Source organism: Macaca thibetana, chromosome X (genome assembly GCF_024542745.1).
Source record: "Macaca thibetana thibetana isolate TM-01 chromosome X, ASM2454274v1, whole genome shotgun sequence".
In the NCBI taxonomy this organism is placed as follows: Eukaryota; Metazoa; Chordata; class Mammalia; order Primates; family Cercopithecidae; genus Macaca; species Macaca thibetana.
Genome location: NC_065598.1, coordinates 61,637,003 through 61,660,743, shown reverse-complemented (window position 1 = coordinate 61,660,743; position 23,741 = coordinate 61,637,003).

The window sequence follows — 23,741 nt, the reverse complement described above, 5'->3', positions numbered from 1 at the left end:
AGACAAGGTTTTACCATATTGGCCAGGCTGGTCTTGAACTCCTGAGCTCAAGTGATCCGCCCACCTCAGCCTCCCAAAATTGCTGGGATTACAGGTGTGAGCCACTGCACCCGGCCTCAAAATTGTTTTTGTAATCTGGAAGAGGAAATTGCTTGCCAATTGTTGCCAAAAATCCCAGTTTCTTCGTTCCTGTCCATGTGATGTGCAATGACAACATTTCATATCTATAGGTGATTACATACTGTTATCATGGCTGAAGTATTGTGACTAATATTGGCTAATACATTGTGATTAATGATGGCTAATACTGTATCTAAAATATTATGAAAAAGTCACAGAGATGAGGACGAGTGGGCAAGGATAAAATGGGATGAAGAGAGACCAGGCGCAGTAGCTCACACCTGTAATCCCAGCACTTTGGGAGGCTGAGGTGGGCAGATCACGAGGTCAGGAGTTTGAGACCAGCCTGGCCAGGGTGGTGAAATCACGTCTCTACTAAAAATACAAAAATTAGCTGGGTGTAGTGGCACGTGCCTGTAGTCCCAGCTACTCGGGAGGCTGAGGGAAGAGAATCGCTTGAACCTAGGAGGTGGAGGTTGCAGTGAGCCAAGATGGCGTCACTGAACTCCAGCCTGGAAACAGAGAGAGACTCCGTCAAAAAAAAAAAAAGAAAAAAGGATGAAGAGGATATCATGGAGTTAGAGTGCTTTGGTTCAGACCTGACTGACCTGCATCTGCTTGGAGTCTCTGGGGACCTTCAAAGGCCCCCTTATAGCTCTAAGGAGCATTTGTCCCAGGAGCAGTAGGGGGAGCAATGCTACAATCTGGCTATGCTTGGGCACTGAAGGTACCAATTACCATCAATACCCATAACCAGTTGTTGTCAGGTACTCACAGATAATTACTATCAATACCCACAGGCAATCACCATTAATACTCATAGGCAATCGATGTTGATATCCTATGGCTACCATCACTCAGAAGTCTCTCATCTGGACCCTAGTCTAGATGGCAGGGGCAGGGATGAGGGAATGGAAGAGGAGAACTGGTTGAGAGGGAGATATAGCACAAATCCCGGAAGAACTACTTTCTATCCTTTCTGGTCACTCCAAGGTTAAGAAAAAGGCCTAGGGTAGGGCAAGGGAAAGCTGAAGCCTAGCTAGCCTTGCCCCAGGTCCCTTCCTTCAGGGTGTCCCCTTGATAACAGGGAAAAGTATGACCTGCAGGTAATGGTTAGCTGATCCTGACTAGCAGGAATTGCCATGATCTGGGGCTCTTTCTTTTCTGTAACCAGAAACTGGCAAAAGGAAAGAAGGGAAGGTGGGGTCCATCCCTCTTGATCAATGGGCCTATTTGCAGGGTCCCACTGGGCCTTAGTTTCTGGCGAGCCAGGGCTACAGCATAAGAGCGCTGGAAGCGGATCAGGAGCACAGGAACCAGCAAGATACCAGTGTACATGCCTGCAGTGGCTGTGAGAGCAGCAGTGGGTTGGCCCGAAGCAGAGAGGGGATAGACATCTCCATAGCCGACAGTAGTGAGAGTTATGACAGTCCACCAGAGACATGTAAATATGTCTCCCAAGTGGGGCTCACTTTGACCTGAGATGGACATGCCTAAGAGCTCCCCATAGAGGAAGAACAAGCCAAAGAATAAGATTTCAGCAACCTAAATCAGGAGAAAGGCACCACCTCTTTCCAGGAAAAATGGAGGGTATGAACAAGGACTCTCATGGCCAAGGATTTTTCAAAGAAGCCCAGGAGACGAACCAGCTTGAGGACATAGAGAGAACGAATGGCTCCAAGGATTCGGCTAAGATAGAGTTGCTGTACAGCCTTGTCACCTACCACCAATTCCACCAATGCAGGGAACAAACAGAAGATATCAGCTAGACTGAGAGGGCTACACAAGAAGCGCACCTTATCAAGGCAAGAAATGGTCCAGGCAAAGAGCTCAGTTCCAAACCAAAGGGGACAGAGCAGCTCCAGGTATAGCAGATGTGGGGCATGGCGGTAAACAAAACCGTTGTTCTGCTGCTACCGCTGCTGCTGGTTTTCCCCTACCCCCATCCCATGTTCCGTAGTAGTAAAGTTGACAGAGAAGTAATCCAGCTGGACCTCTGTCTCCTGGAAAAAGATGACCAGGGCATACATGGCAAAGAGTGTGGAGATCAGGGAAACGCACTGGAGAAAAAGATGCTTGTGAGAAATCCCGTTTGCCAGCATCCCCACCTCTCTAACTATACTTCCACCCTTCTTGGCTTCCCTTTTGAGGGATGCCCCCAAATTGTGCCGGAAGTCTATAGATTCGAGTCCCAAGCACTATGTCAAGTGTGTAGCCATTGTGGCATTTTGGGAGGGTCCTTTAGGGGTAGGAGTGTCTAGCATGGTGCCACACACTGTTAATTAGTTACCCTGGCCCCTAAGGAAGACTGAGGTTGGTCAAGAAGCACCCAGAGCCAGGATTTCTAAGTATTTTGCAGTCCCTGGCCTTCTATGTGGTTCAGAAGAAGGTGTTCATGCATGCAGGCATTCTCACAGGCCTCCCAGGACAGAAAGTCCTGGGTATGGGTCTCCTTGCCACTTAGCGTGAGCCGGCAGCAAGGTGCCAGGGGTGCTTCTGCCAGGCCCCAATAAGCCAACTCCTCCTCTAGGATATCCCAACAAACGTTGGCAGGGCAGTGCAGCTGCTGAGTATGGTAGTAACCCAGCACATAGCCAAAGAGCTCAGGGTTGCTATCAAAGAAAAACTCTTGGCTGGCCACAGTGGCTCACACCTGTAGTCAGAAGTTGCAGACCAGCCTGACCAACATGGTGAAACCTCGTCTCTACTAAATACAAAAAATTAGCCGGGCATAGTGGTGTACACCTGTAATCCCAGCTACTTGGGAGGCTGAGGCAGGAAAATCACTCGAACCCAGGAGGCAGAGGTTGCAGTGAGCCGAGATTGTGCCATTGCACTCCAGCCTGGGCAACAAGAACGAAACTCCATTTCAGAAAAAAAAAAAAAAAAGAAAGAAAGAAAGAAAGAGAAAAGAAAAGAAAAGAAAAGAAAAGCTCTTGAACCAGTGGGCCCTGAGCACCTGGGGTGCCAGGAGGGGATGGCTCAGTTGGCTTGTAGAGGCAGGTACCTGGAAAGGCCCTCATGGTGTTGATGTAGATCAGGTGGCATATGCCGCCAACATCCAGAATCAGTTTACTATCCAAGTCCTCCATGGAAAACTGTGAGCCTGCTTCTAGGCTGGCTGGGATCTGCTGGCAAAAGGAGGGATGACAGGGGTTAGGACATGGCCCTCCTGCCTTCCTCTCCCTTCCCATATTTGGCCAGGGCAGAAAGGGGGCTGAGAGCCACAGAAGTGATATGACAGCCCAGGCACCATAGGGAGGTTATCCCAGGCAGGGAGCTGGAGTGCCTTTTCCTCCTGGGTCTTCAGGAATCAGGAGGACAGCAAGCTCTCAAGTGTGGTCACAGTGACTGGCCAGTCTCTCCTGGGCCCAGCAGTTCCAGGAGAAAAACCAGCCTAGCCTGGAAACAGATGTCTTTCAGGGGCTTTTGGGAGGCACCTGGTGGCTCTGAGAGAATAGTTGTGCAACGGTATACAGCAGGGGAAGTTACAGCAACTGCAGACTAAATGGCCAAGATAGGAATGGGGCGTCTCTTAATCTTCTGTCATCACTTTGAAAACTTGGGACTGGGGTGGGGTGGGATGGGGAAAGGAGTAAATGGAAAAGCCACCAAGGGAGGCTAAGTGCAGGGGATAGAGAGTGGAGTGAAAATGGGAGTGACAGGGAAGCTGGAGGGCCTTAGAGATCCCCAGGCCTCCATAGGGAGTAGGAGGTGCCTGACTGGAGAAACTGGCTTGAGGGTCAGCAGATCGGACAGTGATGGTTATTGACTCCAACTCCCCTGGCGCCCGGTCCTGGGCACTCCTCAGCAGCAGCACCAGCAGCATCGGCACTAGCAGCCTCTGTGAGTCTCTCTACTGGGCACCCTAAAATTGCTTTGGGCTTAATGAGTTCCTTGCCTGGGAATAGAAAGGAATAAGAACAGAGTGGGGAGTTGGGGAAGGAGAGAGAGAGAGAGAGAGAGAGAGGGAGAGAGGGCAAGAGGAACACAGAAAAGCAAATGGTTGGGGGGTGGGGGTCAAAACACCTACACTGATCAACATTTAAGTGTCCCCTACCCCCTGAGAAGAGTTTGCCTAAGCCTCCCATGTTTGTCCCTGAGGGCAAAAAAAGAGGGCACAGGCTGGTATTCCCAGTCCAGGAATCTCTCCCAACCCCCAGCCAGCCCCTGCTCACTCACTTGGTTGTTTTGCATGGTCCACGAACACTGGCAGTTAAGGGACTGATGGCTGGTTGAGCGGCGGGGCCGGAGGTGGCGGGGTGGGTGGTGCGACCAGCCTTGCTGCTGCCCCCGCAGTTCATGGCTGCCTCTGCATGGAGAGATCTCAGGCCCCAGGGCCAGGGTGTGCTCATGGAAGAGATAGCCAAGAGCCAGGGTTTTCCGGGAGCCTCTTGTTCCTGCTGTGGCCAGATGATTAAGGGCAACAACTCAACCCAGGGCTGTATGTGCCCCTGCTTGCTTGTTTAGGGAGGCAGTCCTGGCCCCCAGCCAGCAGGAACCTGGCCAACTTTGCTGCTCCTCCTTCTCCTCTCCCCGCCACCCGCCGCCCTTCGTTCCAGCCTGCGGCAGAGGGAAAGGAGGAGGCAGCAGCTGGAGGAAAAACAGTAAGTTAGATGGTCAGGCTCCAGCCAAGAAGACATCTCACGAGACCAGTTAATATTTGGAACAACTTTCTACCCCATCACCCAGCCCCACTCTAATTCCCCACCCTTCCCCCAGCTCTGCTGCAGTCCTCCTATCAGAAGTCTGCAGAGGAGGAAGGGGCGTGGGGGGAGGAGCAAAACAAGGACCAGGAGACAGCCCGGGAGGCCAGTTGTGTTCCTGACTGTATCCAGCTGTTTCTGCCCACTCATTTTTATGTTCTTTTCTCTAGAGGCCCTCATGCCAAGGCAGGGGATATAGAGATTGGAGAAGGGGAGGGGCAGGGGAACAAGAGAGAATCCTGCTTGCCTGTGGCCTGTGCCAGAACTGGCAGATACCCCAGACCCTTTGAGACAAGCCATAGCCCCTCCTCCCACCCTTCCCCGACTCCTGCCTCCAGGACCCCTCCCTGAGGATTGAGCCAGTCTCCTATTTTGCTAATGAGAGTTTGCCAATGGAGCACCCAGATGAATCTAAATTCCAAGGTAGCCCCCACCCCTTGGCCCAGCCTCCATGCCTCTCTCCCTTCACCAGACCAGAAATTTCTATGAGGAATAAAAATTCCTACCACAATCCAACACCCTCCTTAACTCTTCCTTTTCAGCCCATTCCTCCCTCAGAGCCAGGGCTGAGCTGAATTGAGAGTTTCAAGACATGCTAGCAGGCTCCTGGCTCCTCTTCCCTCTTCATTACTGACTTGCTGTATGGCTGGTGCAGGGGGTAGTTTCCTCAGTGGACTTCATGGCTAGAATGGAAGCGGAGGGGAGTGGTGACAAACACAAAGGTGCACAGGGACCCCTGAGTTCAGCTCTACAGAACTGGATTCTTAACTCAACAAAAAATGGCAAATAAGAACTTGGGCACTTGGAGATTTTCAGACTGGGGAGGGTAGAAGCAGCAGCTCCCTCTCTCTGCCCGCCCCCTGTGCTTACCCGCAACCACTCCAGTGCATTTGCTTCTTGCTTCCCTAAACCTGCCAGTCTCTTTCATGCATGGTGCTTTTCTTCGGGACACTGCTCTATCCCCTCCAGCTGTATATCAACTACTTCTTCCATATCCACCTCTAATGTCTCACCACTTTGTGGGAGCCTTCCTTGATGCCTTTCCTCCAAGACAGGGTGCTGTCCTCTGCATTCTCATAACCTGCTTTGGTTTTTTTTCCTAGAGTAGTTTTCATACTCCTCCCTCCAGCCATGCTCCTGGCATTGAGTAGGCACTCATCGGCTATTGAACAAATACAAATTATAACCTTATATGGTTACCAGATCTCTCACTTTTCAGAATACAGTCTTCTGCTTTCCTTAAGTCTAACCTAAATCCCACCTGCTTTATTATCCTAATTAGACTGATGCCAGCTCCCATAATGCCTCAGCCTTTTCCTATTTGCCGCTGGCTGGTGAGGGTTAACTGGAGACAAACTGGTGACTAGTCTTGCAAATGCAGCCACAGCAGAGGCAGTTTGCCAGGTTTCCTGGAATGACTCTTCCATCCTTGAAGCAGGACCTCTTCTTGTACCTCATAGGTCAGGTGTTTAAAACTTCTACCAAGATGCCAAAAGCAATTGCAAAAATAAAAATTATAATTGCCTGTAATCTCAGCACTGTGGGAGGCCAAGGCGGGTGGATCACTTGAGCTCAGGAGTTCGAGACCAGCCTGGCCAATATGGCAAAACCCCGTCTCTACTAAAAATAGAAAAATTAGCCGGGCATGGTGGCGGGTGCCTGTAATCCCAGCTACTAGGGAGGCTGAGGCAAGAGAATCGATTGAACTTGGGAGGCAGAGGTTGTAGTGAGCCGAGATTGTGCCACTGCACTCCTGCCTCTGTGACAGAACGAAACTCTGTCTGTCACAAAAAATAAAATAAGGCCGGAAGCGGTAGCTCACGCCTGTAATCCTAGCACATTGGGAGGCTGAGGCTGGCAGATTGCCTGAGCTGAGGAATTCGAAACCAGCCTGGGCAACACAGTGAAACCCCGTCTCTACTAAAAATACAAAAAAATTAGCCAGGTGTGGTGGCATGCGCCTGTAGTCCCAGCTACTCAGGAGGCTGAGGTAGGAGAATTGCTTGAACCTGGGAGGCAGAGGTTGCTCAACAGAGCAAGACTCCATCTCCAAAAATAAACAAATAATAATAATAATAAAACAAAAATAGAAAATTAAAAAATAAAAACAGGCAAATGAAACCTAGTTAAATTAAAGAGTTTCTGTAAAGAAAAATAAACAGTCAAAAAAGTAAATACAATCTACAAAATGGGAGAAAATATTGGCAAACTATGCGTCCAACAAAGGTGCAATATCCACAATCTATAAGAAACTTAAATTAACAAGCAAAAAACCACAACCCCATTAAAAAGTGGGCAAAGGACATGAACAGACAATTTTCTTTTTTTTTTTTGTTTTTTTGTTTGTTTGTTTTGTTTTGTTTTGTTTTGTTTTTGGGATGGAGTTTCACTCTTGTTGCCCAGGCTGGAGTGCAGTGGTGCCATCTCAGCTCACCGTAACCTCTGCCTCCCGAGTTCAAGCGATTCTTCTGCCTCAGGCTCCAAACTGGCTGGGACTACAGGCACCTGCCACCACACCTGGCTAATTTTTTGTATTTTTAGTGGAGATGAGGTTTCACTATGTTGGCAATGCTGTTGTTCTTGAACTCCTGACCTCATGAACCACCCGCCTCAGCCTCCCAAAGTGCTAGGATTACAGGTGTTAGCCACTGCGTCTGGCCGACACTTTTCAAAAAAAGACACACATGCAGCCAACAAGTGTATGAAAAAGTGTTCAGCATCACTTATCATTAGAGAAATGCAAATCAAAACCACAATGAGATACTATCTCACACCAGTCAGAATGGCTAGCATTAAAAAGCCAAAAAATAACAGATGCTGGCAAGGCTGTGCAGAACAGGGAATGCGAATACACTGCTGGTGGGAATATAGTTCAGCCATCGTGGAAAGCAGTGTAGGGCCAGGCACGTTGGCTCACTCCTGTAATCCCAGCACTTTGGGAGGCTGAGGCAGGAGGATCATTTGAGACAAGGAGTTTGAGACCAGCCTGGGCAACATAGCAAAACCCTGTCTCTACAAAATAAAAAAATAATAACATTAGCTAGGCATGGTGGCACACACCTGTAATCCTAGCAATTTGGGGGGCTGAGGTGGGAGGATCACTTGAGCCCAGAAGTTTGAGGCTTCAGTGAGCTATGATCATGCCACTACACTCCAGCTTGGGTAATAGAGACCCTGTCTCAAAATAAATAAATAAATAAATAAAAGCAGTGTGGCAGTTTCTCAACTGAAAAAAGAATTCCCATTCAACCCAGCAATCCCATTGCTGGGTATACATCCAACCAAAGGAATATAAATTGCTCCATTATAGAGACACATGCACGCCTATGTTCATTGCAGCACTATTCACAATAGCAAAGACATGGAATAAACCTAAATGACCATCAATGATAAACTGGATAAAGAAAATGTGGGGCCAGGTGCGGTGGCTCGTGCCTGTAATCCCAGCACTTTGGGAGGTCAAGACAGGAGGATTACTTGAGCCCAGGAGTTCAAGACCAGCCTGGGAAACATGGTGAAACCCTATCTCTACTAAAAATACAAAAATTAGCCAGGTGTGGTGGCGTACGCCTGTAGTCCTAGTTACTTGGGAGGCTGAGGCATGAGAATCACTTGAGCCCAGGAGGCAGAGATTGCAGTGAGCTGAGATCATGCCACTTCACTCTAGCCTGGACGACAAAGTCAGACCTTGTCTCAATAATAATAATAATAATAATAATAATAATAATAATAATGTGGTGCATATAAATCGTAGAATACTATAAAGAGCCCGTAGACATAAAAAGCCCGCATGCAGTGGCTCACACCTGTAATCCCAGCACTTTGGGAGGCCGAGGCGGGTGGATCACTTGAGGCCAGGTGTTCGAGACCAGCCTGGGCAACATGGCAAAACCCCATCTCTACTAAAAATACAAAAGGTAGCCGGCCGTGGTGGTACACACCTGTAATCCCAGCTATTCAAGAGGCTGAGGCATGAGAATCCCTTCAGCCTGAGAGGTGAAGGTTTCAGTGAGCTGAGATCACACCACTGCACTCCAGCCATGCCAATAGAGCAAGAATCTGTCTCAAAAAAAAAAAAAAAGGAATACTACATAGCCACTAAAAGGAGTGATATCATGTCCCTTGCAACAACATGAATGGAACTGGAGGCTATTACCCTAAGCGAACTAATGAGGAACAGAAAACCAAATACTGTATCCTCTTATTTATGAGTGGGAACTAAATGATGAGAACACATGCACACAGAGAAGGAAACAGGCCAGGGCCTACTTGAGGGTGAAGGGTGGAAGGAGGGAGAGGATTGAAAAACTACCTATCAGGTACTGTGCTTATTACCTGGGTGACTAAATAATCTACACATCAAAACCCCATGACATGCAATTTACCTATCTAACAAACCTGAACGTGTACCCCTGAACCTAAAATAAAAGTTAAATAAGTCAGGCACAGTGGCTTACGCCTGTAATCCCAGCAGCTTGGGAGGCTGAGGCCGGTGGATCTCCTGAGGTCAGGAGATGGAGACCAGCCTGGCCAACATGGTGAAACTCCGTCTCTACTAAAAATACAAAAATTAGCCAGGCATAGTGGCTAGTGCCTTTAATCCCAGCTACTTAGGAGGCTGAGGTTGCAGTGAGCTGAAATCATGCCATTGAACTCTTGCCTGGGCGACAGAGTGAGACTCTGTCTCAAAAAAAAAAAAAAAAAGAAAAAGTTAAATAATTTTTAAAAGCTTCTATTGTGTAGGTTTTAGGACAGAAGAGAGTGGAATATTCGCTGTTGGAAGACTGCCCTCCTTCAGAATGCCCTCTCAGGCTCCTTTCTCCTTTAATCTACCATACTTTCAGTCAGGCCTGCCTGCCTTGTTCACCTTAACCGACCCTTGGTGGCCTTGTATATGTGTGAAGTACTGGCTCTTGCCCTCTCCATACTAGAGGGCTAGAACTCTGTCCATATCTTGGGAGCCTGTCCCATACACTTTGTACCTATCTGGCCAAGTGAAAAGTCTCCGTAAATCCAGAATTTGGCCCCAAACCATTTTTGTGAACTCGTTTCCCACTCCATTTCTCCTGCCACCTTGGACTACTCCCTATTCCCCCAAAACAGCATAATGTACCCATCCCTCTGTTTTTCCTTAAGCTAGAATGCCTGCTTCCTTCCTTCCGCCCAGAATGCCTGCCTTTCCCTCCCCCTCCTGAACCCCTCCCCCACCACACACACATCTGTTCATCTTTCAAAGCCCAGCTAAAATGGCTCTTCCTCGGTGAGACCTTTCTTATCTGGTCAGAATTTATCACTCCTTCCTCCCTGTCACCCCCAGCAGTTTGTAGTTCTATTTAGCACAGACTCCATTCTCCCTTGTGTACTGGTTATTTGTTTACTCATCTATTCCCCACTGGCTGGTAAACACTTTGGGGTTTACTCATCTTGGTGTCCCACCCACCATTCACTTCTCTCCCACCCACCAACGCAGCCTTGCCTCTATCACACAGTGCCTGGCATCTAGCTGGTGATCAATGTTTACTAAGCAAATGAATGGCTCCCTTATCATTTCCCTAGTGCCATGGAAGGCTCAAGAAAAATCCTGGCCAGTGTGTTGTAGAGGATCCCCGCTTCCATGACCACCCCCTTCTCACCCTCATCCCCAAACCCATGCCTTGGCCCTTGTGCGCCTTTTTTTTTTTTTTTTTTTTTTTTACCCACCCTCTGTGTGACCCAAAGGCCCAAAATTGCATCACTTGGATGATCATTGGGAATTCACTTACATAGTTGCAAAATGATGAAGCTGGAAGGGACTTCAGGGACTCCCTATCTGTCTCTCATTTCACAAAATGAGGAACTGAGGCTCCTAGAGGTCAAGAGATTTGCCTAAGTACCCTCAACATGTTAGGATCCTAGTCAGAACCAGATCCCTGAAAAATTTTCAAGTTTTGAAATTTGGTTTGCTTTGCATGTAGCCACCACCCACGAACCTTGCACAGAAAAATGGGTAAATGGCGCCACATAGTGGCTAAGAGGCTTAGCGTCACCTAATGGTGCTGTTCCTTAAAAGTGTAATTCCCAGCCACATCCTGCTTTGCCTTTGACTCTGAAAGAGGAGGATCCAGGGAGGTCACCTTCCAGGAATATCCCACAGAATATTCAAATAGCCCCAGCTGCTGCAGGCAGAAAATAAGACACAACCGTGTTCTTCAGTGTCTTCACCAGAAAGAGAGGTACTGGGGACAGCAGGCAGCTTGGAAGCCAGAGTCAGGCTTCCTAAAGGGGCTTGGAAGAGGGGTCTCAGACCTTCTGTAACTGAACCAGCTCTGAAGGCTGCCTTCTGGGCCTGTGTTGCTGGGCTGGCTGCTTTACTGAATGGTTCTTTGCCACATTTGGCCTGCCAGGAACTGGCTTCACAGCCTGACACGGGCCCTTCTACCCAAAATATGCAGGTCTGAAAACTCAGCGTCCAGAGCTGAGAGGTAAATACCCCTAGATTCTTTCAATAGAAATTTTAAACAAGCTATCTTGGAGGTTCAGAAGCTGGACTTTTCCCTCTTCGCACATAGAACTGCGCTCTAGTTGATGCGACCCACCACCCCCTGGCCCCGCCTGGCCCCACAAAGCCTTCCTCATCCAGCTCTTAGCAAGAATCTTCTACATTGTAGGTCAGAGGAAAAGGGACATTCAGACTTAGGCAGAAGAGGGAAAGGGGGTCATGTTTCGTGTCATATGCCAAGATCTGACAGCATGCCTCATCTGGGAATTGAGATTCTTGGAAGTTCAGGCGAAAACAAAAAGCTCCCCAGGGCTGAATGTAGGCCAGGGGCACCTGCTTGGCCCTGCCAATGAGCCATCATCCTTGACCCCCGTTTGGCCTATGGCTTGATGCCTGGATGGAAGGAAAATGGGGGAGGAATTGGGCTCCCAGGAAAATGAGGCTTGGCCCTAGCTGGCTCTGGGAATAAAATTGGGGGCTGATGACTGAAAATCAGGCAAAAGCTCAGCAACAAATCAAGCAAGAGTCCTGGGGTAAATGAATCTTCATTTTTCTCCCATCTAGGCTGTGAATTCTAGGAATTTGTCCAAAGGATGAGGCCCTGAGTGAGCTGGCTGCCGGCGGGCTGGTTGTGATGCTTAGAAAATTGGGTGAGGGGAGGAAAGGATAATAAGTGAAGGGAAAATGGAGAGCAGTGGGGGGTAACAGGCGCTTAGGCAGGGGTCAAAACATATTTTGTGGGCTGGGATGGAATTTATGTGGCCAAATGATGTTTAAATGAAGTGATCTTAGAAATCAATTTCCTGGTTGGCTTGGAACTCCTAGCAGTAAAGCAAGACAACTTTCCACACACGAAGGTCTCAGACCACAAGTTTCTCTTCCATCTATTCCCCTCTTCAGACCCGGAACATACAATGCCATTGTCCCCTGAAGTTGTCCCCTCATCCCAAAGGGGTGCTGATTCTGGAGCGGGGATTATTCTAATACTCATTATATAAGCTCTTTACATCCATGGAGTATTTCATATACTTCAGCTACATTTCAACATCTTACAATTAGAATACTAGGGCAATCTGGCCATAATAGGTTACCACCTGGATGGCCATCTAATTAGCACCCCCATAGCTCTGTGAAGTTGGCAGGATGTGGAGAGCGCTCTCTCTCTCTCTCTCTCTCTCTCCCCTCTCTCTGTCTAATAGAGATGGAGTCTCTCTATGTTGCCCAGGTTGGTCTTGAACTCCTGGACTCAGGTGATCCTCCTGCCTCCTGAAGTGCTGGGATTACAGGTGTGAGCTACTACACCCAGCAGAGTTATCTCTATTTTGCAAATGAGGAAATTGAGGCTCAGAGAGATGAAGTTGATTAGATGCAGAATCTCAGTGCTGGATAGATCTCAGATCATTCTAGTAAAAATCACATTTTGATACTCAAGGCCCAACTCCGCGTACCCCTCAATGCCCATTTTCAGTGACTGGGTACTCAAACACCTGCAGCAACTTGGAAATCACTCTGATCTAAGGCAAACTTTGTCCTCAACCCATAGCCTATTAGGTATGGGGCTTGATCTAGGAACCCAGGGCTTTAAAGAGGAGCTGGCACCTGACTTTGGGGACCTTACTGTTTCCCAAGTTGAAAGCTTTTACATGATTTTAGCTAGTTTGCATCAGACATCCTCTTATGTTGTAGCCAAATCAAGACTCAAGGCGGGAGGGGGCAAAATCACCGAGCAAAAGAGATAACAAGCGATAGAGTGCTGAAAATAAGCCTTTATCCTGGAAAAGTGTCTGGGCCAGGTAAAGGATGGGAGAGATGGGATAGGACTGGAGGTGGGAGGGAAAGGGAAAGTCTAACTAACTTCATGGAACCCAGAAGATTTGAGGGCTATCCAGCCAGCCTAGGATTAGAAGTTTGGGTGTTGGTTAGAGGAGGCAGCATTGGGGTCTGATCCCAACTGGAGTGCTACTCCAATTGGGCCACTTTGTGCAGACCTTCCAGGTTAACAGCTGCCATGTTGCAGATAAACTCCTCATCCTTCACTGGAATGTCAGAGAATGAAATTTTAAGAGGAAGAATGTGTGCCTGGGTGCGGTGGCTCACGCCTGTAATCCCAGCACTTTGATAGGCCGAGATGTGTGGATCTCCTGAGATCAGGAGTTCGAGACCAGCCTGGCCAGCATGGCAAAACCCTATCGCTACTAAAAATACAAACATTAGCTGATCGTGATGGTGGGCCCCTGTAATTCTAGCTACTGGGGAGGCTGAGGCATGAGAATCACTTGAACTCGGGAAGTGGAAGTTGCAGTGAGCTGAGATTGCACCACCGTACTCCAGCCTGGGCAAGAGAGTGAGACTCCATCTCAAAAAAAAAAAAAAAAATTGGGTGGGTCGGGGGAATGCAGCTCTCTTCTAGCTCTGAGCAGCTGTGAAAAAAAGGAATGAGCTCTCTTCTAACTCTGAGCAGCTGCTCTTTTGGAATTGAAGATGGGGGAGAAGTGTATCCTGAACCAGAGAAACTAACCTAAGAAATAATTCTGTAGTGTTGCAATTATATAAGTAATAGGCATCATACATAAGACTAGTATTAGTAGGAAAACTGGGGCCCAGGGAGAAGTTATTGTTTATATGACATCAAAACTAAGCAGACCATATGGTCCGTTTTGGTCAAATTGGTTCATCTGATTAACTTAGTGGAAAACAATCAGCTGAGCTTCTTGGCATGACGCTTACCAAACAAAAAGTTCCTTCAACTAATTTTTTTCCTTTTCTACTCCATATTTTTGATTCGTGGAGACACTAAGTCTGGTTCTCACCTCACCTGAATCCTCAGTGCAGAGGACAGAGGCACTCTTGTGCCCACCCCATGCCCACCACTGTTCCCGCTGCTCACCCTGCCCTTGCCAGACCTGGACTTACATCTAAGCAAGAAAAAGGTTCTGTAGGACATAGCTTAGAATCTACTATTTCCTTTTCCCTCTCTCTCCCTCTGCCTCCTTCTCCCTCTCTCCCTGTTTACCTCCCTCCCATGGATATATAAAGGGCTCTGGACTCCTAATCCAGGATGCAGCCCTCTATACTCTGCTAGCAGGGGCTTCCTCTCAACCAGCCTATCCACTCACTGGTTTTCACAGTAACCATCTGTCCCTGGGGAGACCCAAGGAAGCAGTAGGAATGGAAATGGTTTCCTAGCTCTCTCTTCAGTTAAAGAAACATTGTGAGGAGGAGATAACCATTTCCATACAGTCCTCTTATTCCTTGCATGGCCCTGCTCTTGAAAGTCACCCCTGGTGAGGGAGCCTTTGTCATATTTAAAGAAAAGGAAAGCAAGGAATTTTTCAAAAGAGTAAGAATAAGGAAGAGAAAAAACAAAAAAAGGCAAGGAAGGGAAGGGAAGGGAAGGACATGGGATCTTTCTCAACCGAGGTTGGCTAGCCTGATCTCTGAATTCTCACTGGGACCTCTGTTGAGTTATGAAGACCCTGGGAACAATGAAATGATCTACAACATCTGTATCCTCTTCACCTTACTTGACTTCCCCCCAGGAATTAGAGAGCCATCTTTTGTACAGCTGGGTATAAGTGAATGCATTTGTAAGTATTCATTTTAGGGTTTTTTGTTGTTGTTGTTGTTTTGTTTTGTTTTGTTTTTTTGAAAGACAGTCTCGCTCTGTCACCCCAGGCCAGAGTGCAGTGGTGCCGACTCAGCTCACTGCAACATCTGCCTCCCAGGTTCAAGTGATTCTCCTGCCTCAGCCTCCCAAGTAGCTAGGATTACAGGCACGCACCATCATGCCTGGCTTTTTTTTTTTTTTTTTAAGTAGAGACAGGGTTTCACCATGTTGGCCAGGCTAGTCTGGAACTCCTGACCTCAAGCTATCCACCCACCTCGGCCTCACAAAGTGCTGGGATTGCAGGCCTTAGCCACCGCGCCCAGCTGAGTATTCATTTTGGATGCTTATGGCCAGGGAATGATAGGCAGGAAGCAAAACAGTGGAAGAATGGTGGAGAGAGCTGTTGGGGAATGAGAGGAGTGAGGAACATTCAAGAGACAAAAGAAGTTAAGGGATAAAAGGAAAAGAGAAGGTTGTACAGAGGGAGCTTTAAAAAAGGCAAGAAGCTGAACCCTCAGCCTGGGGCCACCCCCACAACCCCTCACCCCATGTAGTGCTGCCATCTAGTCTAACTAGAGGATGGCACCTCAACATCTGGATAGATAGGTCCTTCCTCCTCAGTGATCAGGAGACCAAAGTGTGAAGGCTCTTTCCGACTCCCATGAAAACACTCCACCAAGAAGATACCTAATGAATAGGCCCTGCTAAAGTATGCATTCATGAGACAGACACTTATCCCTGGAAAAATAATATCAGGGCCTGTCTAGGCCAATGCTCCTCTCTGCTCTCCACCACTGCTGATTTAAAGGTGAAGAAGCCTAAAGGGAAGTTGCTCCAGCAAGTCAGCCACAGCTATATCTCACATTTGGGGATAAAGAGCCCCTAAATACTCCTCTAGCCATGCTAAAGGATGCTGGAGTAGTCAGTTTTAGGGTGCAGAACTCAAATTACGGACCCTGAAAAAGCTAATGAGGACTCTATACACACTCTGTCCTCTTGTCCTCATCCCAACAATCCAGATAATCCCCTGTTCAGGCCTCACTTTCAAGCAGGAGTGCCACACCCCTTCTAAAACAGAACCCTGGAAACAGCATAAGATAGCAAGTTGACAGCATATCCTCAAAGGATCAAAAAGCAATGAATGGGCCAGGCACAGTGGCTCACGCTTGTAATCCCAGCATTTTGGGAGGCTGAGGCGGGTGGATCACTTAAGGTCAGGAGTTCGAGACCAACCTGGCCAACATGGTGAAACCCCATCTCCACTAAAAATACAAAAATTACCCAGGCATGGTGACTGGTGCCTGTAATCCAAGCTACTTGGGAGGCTGAGGCAGGAGAATTGCTTGAACCTAGGAGGTGGAGGTTGCAGTGAGTTGAGATCGTGCCACTGCACTCCAACCTGGGAGACAGAGTGAGACTGTCTCAAAAACAAAACAAAACAAAACAAAACAAAACAAACAAACAAAAACAGAGAATGAAAAGGTTAGGGAAGCATCTTTGCTAGTCATTTTCCTTCAAGTCGGAGGTTCCCAAATGTTGTTTGAGCAACCAGAGCCAGCCTCAAAACCCTGGAAGAATGTGGTAACAAATTGAGAAGGAGTTTCAGGTTAGAAACAGGAATTTCCCTAAAGAGGCAATATACTGGCCAGGCGCGGTGACTCAAGCCTGTAATCCCAGCACTTTGGGAGGCCGAGACGGGCGGATCACAAGGTCAGAAGATCGAGACCATCCTGGCTAACACGGTGAAACCCCGTCTCTACTAAAAAATACAAAAAACTAGCCGGGCGAGGTGGTGGGCGCCTGTAGTCCCAGCTACTCGGGAGTGTGAGGCAGGAGAATGGCGTAAACCCAGGAGGCGGAGCTTGCAGTGAGCTGAGATCGCGCCACTGCACTCCAGCCTGGGCGACAGAGCGAGACTCTGTCTCAAAAAAAAAAAAAAGAGGCAATATACTATGAGCAGGGCTATATAGAATATTTCAAAAATTAACTGTGCTGTCAAGCTCAAGACCAGAGAAATCACTTGCATGTTGTTCTACAAGGATGTTCATCTTCCAGATACATTGTTCAGTGCTCTGATACCCACAATCTAATTTCTCTAGGAAACCAGGTCTACATGTCATCTAGCTTATTTTGCATGCAGACACATCTATACCCAACCTTCAAAGACTGTTCTCCAACTGCCCTGGGCAGTGGGCAGGGCAAGTTACAATGAATCCATTTTATAGCTGGAGGAAACTGAGGCCAGAGCAGCAAAGAGATTTGCATCAGGTGGCAGAATTGGGAAGGATGAAACTTAAGTTATCCAAAATCCTAAGCCAGTTTTCTATCCCTATATTTTCACTTTTAGATAGAGGCTGGAGAGAATTAGACCATCCAATACTTGTAAACAGCCCAAAAAATAGATGAAGGAGCTTTGTGGGTGTCAGGAACTGAAAGGTGGAGATGTTGTGGAAGAGGAAGTCTATGTATCAACATATAGACTGCCTGCAGCTCTGCCTAAATCAGTTGCTTGCAATGGATATAGTTGATGGCCTGGTAGAGGAAAATGTCCACTTTGCAGAACATGAACATCATTTTCTGCCTATATAAAAGAGACAAAGACAGGCTTGAACTCAGGACTAAGGCTCAGTTATCTTTGGGCCAAGTCAGGCACCCTAGTTGCCATGTCATGGGTCCCTAGCATGGGCCCCAGTGATCCCAGAGAGACATAAGAGAATCCAAAGTCCAGACCCTTGACCAAAACCTTGTCCAGTTTCAACCATTAAATCCACCCTTATAAAGGACTTTCAGACATTTGCAGAACCCACAGGTCTCTATCCCAGGCCATCTGGCAAAAGAACTTCTAGAGCTCTGACAACTGGAGGAAATAGGCACAGTGGAAGAAGATGAGTTTGACAATCTGTGGAGCAAGAAAAGGGAGCTGATGTGAGGGAGTCAGGCAGCTGCTCTGGTCCCAGGCTCTGAGAATCCTCCAACAATTCCTCTCCCCCTAGACATGCACTGGCCTTTTTTTCTGTTTTCTGGGAGGAGGGGGTGAGGTGGGTGATACAGTTTGGCTTTTTGTCCCCTCCAAATCTCATGTTGAAATTTGATCCCCAGTGTTGGAGTTAGGACCCAATGGGAAGTGTCTGAGTCGTGGAGGTGGATCCCTCAGGAATGGCTTGGCGTCATCCTCATGGTAATAATTGAGTTATCTCTCTATTAATTCCCATGGAAGCTAGTTGTTTAAAAGAGCCTGCCACCCTCCTGCCACCTTCTTCCTCCCTCTCTCGTCATGTGACACATTTGCTCCCCCTTTGCCTTTTGCCATGATTGAAAGTTTCCTGAGGTCCTCACCAGAAGCAGATTCCAGCACCATCCTTCTTATACACTCTGCAGAATCTCTTTTCTTTGTAAATTATCCAGTCTCAGGTATAGCAATGCAAAATGGACTAAGATAGTGGGCCTCTAGCCCAGTCCTAACCAGAGGAAATAAGAAGGGGAGAAAGGAAAAGGGATAGGACAGGACAAGAGACCTTTGATTCCTGGAAGAGAGCAGTGACAAGGCAATTGGGTGGGTATCAACCAACTTAGGTTTTCAGTGAGCTGAGCCCCAGGAATAGAGGTGGGCTTTGCCCAGGCATCCCTGCTTACAGCAACAGGCCTGAGACAACCACAGGGAACAGAGCATCCAGTGACTATAGAGGCCAACTTGGAGCTTGCTGCTCATAGACACTGGGGGTGCTGCAAGGGGAAGAAGGGGGCAGGGAGAGGGGAACATAGGAGAAATTAGCTGAGGGCTGTGAGTTCACCTTCACCACTTCCTTATTCTTATCTATGAGGTGGAAGAAAGAGCAGGGGAATAAACCTGTGGCAAGTCTGATCATGGAGGAAGGTCACATTCCTTTTGTTCTCTAGACTACCTACCAAGTTTCCAAACATGATGACAGTTCTTGTGCGTTCACAGCCTTCTTCCTGTGCAGATTAAAACTATGTGTCTAGGGTCTTGTGTGCCTGTGCCCCAGTCCAGCCATGACAGCCTGTTTCTGTAGCACTCAACCTCTGTTCCCCAGGCAAGTGGTACAGAACATAGTATACTCAGATTCCCAGCCCTGAGTAAGTCACCATTACTCCTCTGGCACACACACACATGACTCAGCCAAGTTTACCATTAAATACTCACATGCAACTTGCTCCTTGATCAGAAACACATGTACCTACCTCCCCCTAGACATGTATGTGTGTATGACATACACAATCATAAAATATCCACAAGTACACACACCTGGACATACAGACTCTCACACACTACGTATGTGTACACTCAAAGAAACCTGTACATATACATCTAGCCACACTCAGAACATTCATATTCATCTCCTTTGGACATAAACATGTCCACAATCTGTTCACAATGAAGCCTCCTTTGCGAACGCACACAACCGTTTCTTTACACACTCACATAATGATATACAGACACAGAGACACACAACCACAGTAATTCACACAGACTCTCACCCTCTGTGCTTACCTATACACATCCAGTACTTCCTACATGTACTCAGCAGATTGGTTTGCAAGTACTAATGCTTTATGTTGCTTTGCAAGTTCTCCTAGGTCTGTGTGATATCCTTCCTTCTGGCTCCTTGTCTAGTACTCTTTTACTTTTTAAAAACTTTTCCATATGAAAGTTTTCAAAACTATACAGAAGTAGTAAGAATAGTAAAATGAACATCCGTGAACCCATCACCCAGCTTCAAAAATTATGTATGCATGTTTAAATTAAACAATTCAATAGACATTTCCCATGTTTCAGTTCTCTGCATGTGTATGATGTTGGGACATAGGGGGGTGGTGGAGGGGAGCTGAAGACATAGTAGGTATTTAATAAATATTAGTTGGGTTGAAAATTTCCAATCCCTGGGCGGTCCTCTGAGGTTAAAGAAATGATGACTACGTCACTGTCCCTGCCCTTGGTGTGGCAGAGGAAACAAATGTGAACACAAAATGCCCGTGATTCATAGGGCTCAGTATTACACTAGAACAGGGGTTGGCAAATTATTTTTTTTGGAGACAGAGTCTCACTCTTTCACCCTGGCTCGGGTGCAGTGGCACAATCTTGGCTCACTGCAACTTCCACCTCCTGGGGTCAACCTCAGACTTCCAAGTGGCTGGGACTACAGGCATGAACCACCATGCCTGGCTAATTTTTGTGTTTTTCATAGAGATGGGGTTTTGCCATGTTGAGCAGGCTTGTCTTGAACTCCTAGCCTCAAGTGATCTGCCCGCCTCGGGCTCCCAAATTGCTGGGATTACAGGCGTGAGCCACTGCACCCAGCCTGTTTGGGGAAATAAAGTTTTATTTGGCACATAGCCATGCCCATTCAATTACATGTTGTCTGTGGTTGCAATGGCAGAGTTGAGCCATTGTCATAGAGACCATATAGCCACAAAGATGAAAATATTTACTATCTGGCCTTTTACAGAAAAATTTTGATGACCCCTGCACTAGAGGGCTGGGGAAAAGACTCTGGGAGCTAATTTGATTCTGCCTTGGAGGGAAGGTGGTAGTGGTGAGGGTCAGACAATGCCTCCCAGGGTGGCATGCGGATCTGGGTCTCAGAGGCAGAGTGTGAGTCTTCATCTCTCCACTGTACCCATGCTCTGTACACTTGGTTCACCCACCTACAAACTCCACGGAACACATTTGAAGAGGCCCATATACCCCCAAATACACATGCAGTAATTCCCTTTTCACATTTTGCATAATCAAAGAAGGACTTTGAGGAAAGAGTGATGTCAAAGCCCAGGTTCCCATGCGTTACTTACCCAATGGGTAGAATATGTCTGACAGGACACTCATGCTGGCCAAAATCACCTACTCATTTGTCTCAAAGAATGCATTCAGAAGGGCTGGCAGCTAGGCCTGATGGAAACTACTCTGGGTTATCAAGCACAGACACATGGAATGGTAGATCAGGAAGGCACCTCAGAGATCCCTGGATCCAAATGCATCCCTCTCCACTGACAGGTGGGAAAACTTACATGAGGCCCAAAGTGATTTGAACAAGGTCACACAACAAATTGCTAGCAAATTGGAACTGAGACTAGAACTTAGGTGTCCTGACTCTTGAAGCAAAGTGCTAGGCATCTATTAATAGAAAAAAATCCTTTTACAGATGGGAAAAATATGTACAGGGATTTTTACAGGGAAATGAAGATATTTTCCCAGTGTTACACTGCATGTTAGGGACAGAATTGTCGTGAGAATCCAGGGTGGCTGAATCCCAGATCAAGGTTCTTTCAAGTGTTAAGCATCTAACTCGAGTGCCCAGAGGAGGCCTAAGATCCCCCAGATCTTAACAGAAAAGCCAGGGGTCTTTTCACTAAGCCACACTGCGTATCATGGAGCACACTAATGCTTTCACAGCAAGGGGAGGAGGGTGATGAGAAAATCCACCCTCCCCAGCTTCCCCATTCCTAGAGGATGGCCTTTGCTAATTGAAGGTCTGAGGTAGTGGTGCTAGAGCATTCCTCCCTTCCTCCTTCTGCTCAGCCTTGCACCCCACATTTGGACCCTGTGCACCCAATATACCCAGGGTGTGGAAGATGTTGTTGAAGCCATGCAGACTCACCAGCCTCACCATCATGCTCTTGTCACAGATGCCTTTACACAGGCAGCTCAGAAACGAGTCTCAAAGCAACAGCTTGGACATCAGAGAGCTTCAAAATACTGGAAGAGTCAGTCCCTGAGGTTTTTGACCCCGAAAAGCTTTCCAGCTCATATTCTGCCAGCTGAGATGAGTCCTCCCCAAAGCAGGAGGCACTTTTGCCATCAGTGCCCCTGTTACCAACCCACAACTACCCTGATCTCAGAGGAGAAATGCCCACTGGAACCACATGCTGGTGAACTGAAGGAACTAGATAAGACTTGCACCTGCTAAGCACAACCTGGGTCATCCCAAGTCTGTCCCTACCAGAGTAGGAACAGAGGCTTGGTGTCTGTTCTTTTCAAGGAGATAAAATGTTTCAGGAGGGCAAGAAAACTTCTATGGGATCTCCCCAGGAACCTTATTGTCCTACATACTGTGGATTTCATATTCTCTAGTCTGAACCCCTCATTTTCCAGATGACCATACCAAGTCCCAGAGTCAATGACTGGTTAGAGTCATACAACAATCCAGACACTGAGCAATGTCCTGCACAAAAGCGAGTTATATTTAGAGGAAGATATACATGTCAATCCTAGGCCAACTCCTGGCTTCTGTAGAGTGGAGGTAGTTCTTACCTTGGTGAAGAAGACCATGGCTGCAATTCTGTGCCTCTTATCCTCAGTCTGGTATATGATGATGGAATACAAGAGAATTCCTGGAATCTGGAGACAGCAGAACTCCACCATGGCCCTGGAACAGGAAACTTGAGCCATAAGACTGGTATCAAAACCAGCATTTAGGAAGGCAGGTATAGTGTCTCCATAGCTGAATATGGCCTGGGGACAGCGGCAGCCTGAGGAACTCTTGCATGAGCTTTTGGGGAGGGACTTGGGAGCCTGTTTTTTTGTCTGTCTGTTTGTTTGTTTTTTCTATAAAAAAGCTGAAGGTTCTCAGATTTGACCCCAAACTCCTAGACTGAGACCCCTGCTGGCTCCCTCTCTGAGCCAAGCAGAGCCCAAGAGTGGCTGCTAATGGCCAGGGTCCTGCCTGTGACCCAACGTTTAGATCTGTCTTGCAATTTCAAGGGGTAAACTGTCTAATGCTTTTGTTTCCCTAGGGTAGATCCTGGGGACATCACATCCCTTTGTTTTTTCACATCTAAGATATAGGGTTCTTGGGCCTTCATACTACCTCCATCTTGCCCATGGACACCAAGAGGAGTGAGAAAACAGCCAGGTTGTCCCTTGTTCAATGAATAGGGGTCAGGGGTGGCTTTCAGGATCCAGAGGAGAAATGAATAGAGAGGTATAACAAAGAACTGACTCTTCAGCCAGACTTCTTGAATCCTTCTCATGGATCCTGGGGTGACGGTCAGGATATAGAGGCTGACTGTCAGGGTTTCCTCTCTCTTTTTCTGCTCCTCTATTTCTCCACTCCATTGAACAGTGCTCAATGACTCCCTGCGTCTGGTTATTGAATGAGCTGCTACTCCCTATCTACTTCCTCAGGGGAAGGAGTGGTATTCCCAGGCCCTCTTGGTACCAGGTTATGTATGAGATAAATGCCATGACTGAAGGTTATAGGGCTGACAAGATTTTCCTAGGCTTCTTGAGCTTCAGAAAAATGAATTCCTCCAAGAGGCCTGTCTTGCAGAGGAGACTGTACCACTTCCACGGAAATGCTACAGCCACGTCCTTGCCTAGGTAGTGTCAGCCAAAGTGCTCCTTCTGCCCCTGCCCTCCTTTAGTGATGCCCATTATCCCCCAAATCTCCAGGGCTCAGATAAGGTGAGTGGGGATTATCTGTGAGAGCAGTTCCACCATGGGCCACTGACAGAGGACAAATTTGGGGAAAATCATAATAGTTTGGAAGCCAGAGACCTGAGTTTACAAGGCCTGATTTGTAGTCAGTTTTGATACTCACTCACTGTGGCCTTGGAGGGCCTCTTCCTTCTTGAGACTTAATTTCCTCATCTAACAAGTAGAGATGAAAGCACCCGCTTCACTGATGGGCATTAAGAATATGAACATGTCTAGACTCAGGCAAGATGGCTGACTAGGAACAGCTCCAGTCTGCAGCTCCCAGCAAGATCAATGCAGAAGGCGGAAGATATCTACATTTCCAGCTGAGGTACCCAGCTTATCTCATTGGGACTGGTTAGACAGTGGGTGCAGCCCATGGAGGGCGGGCCAAAGCAG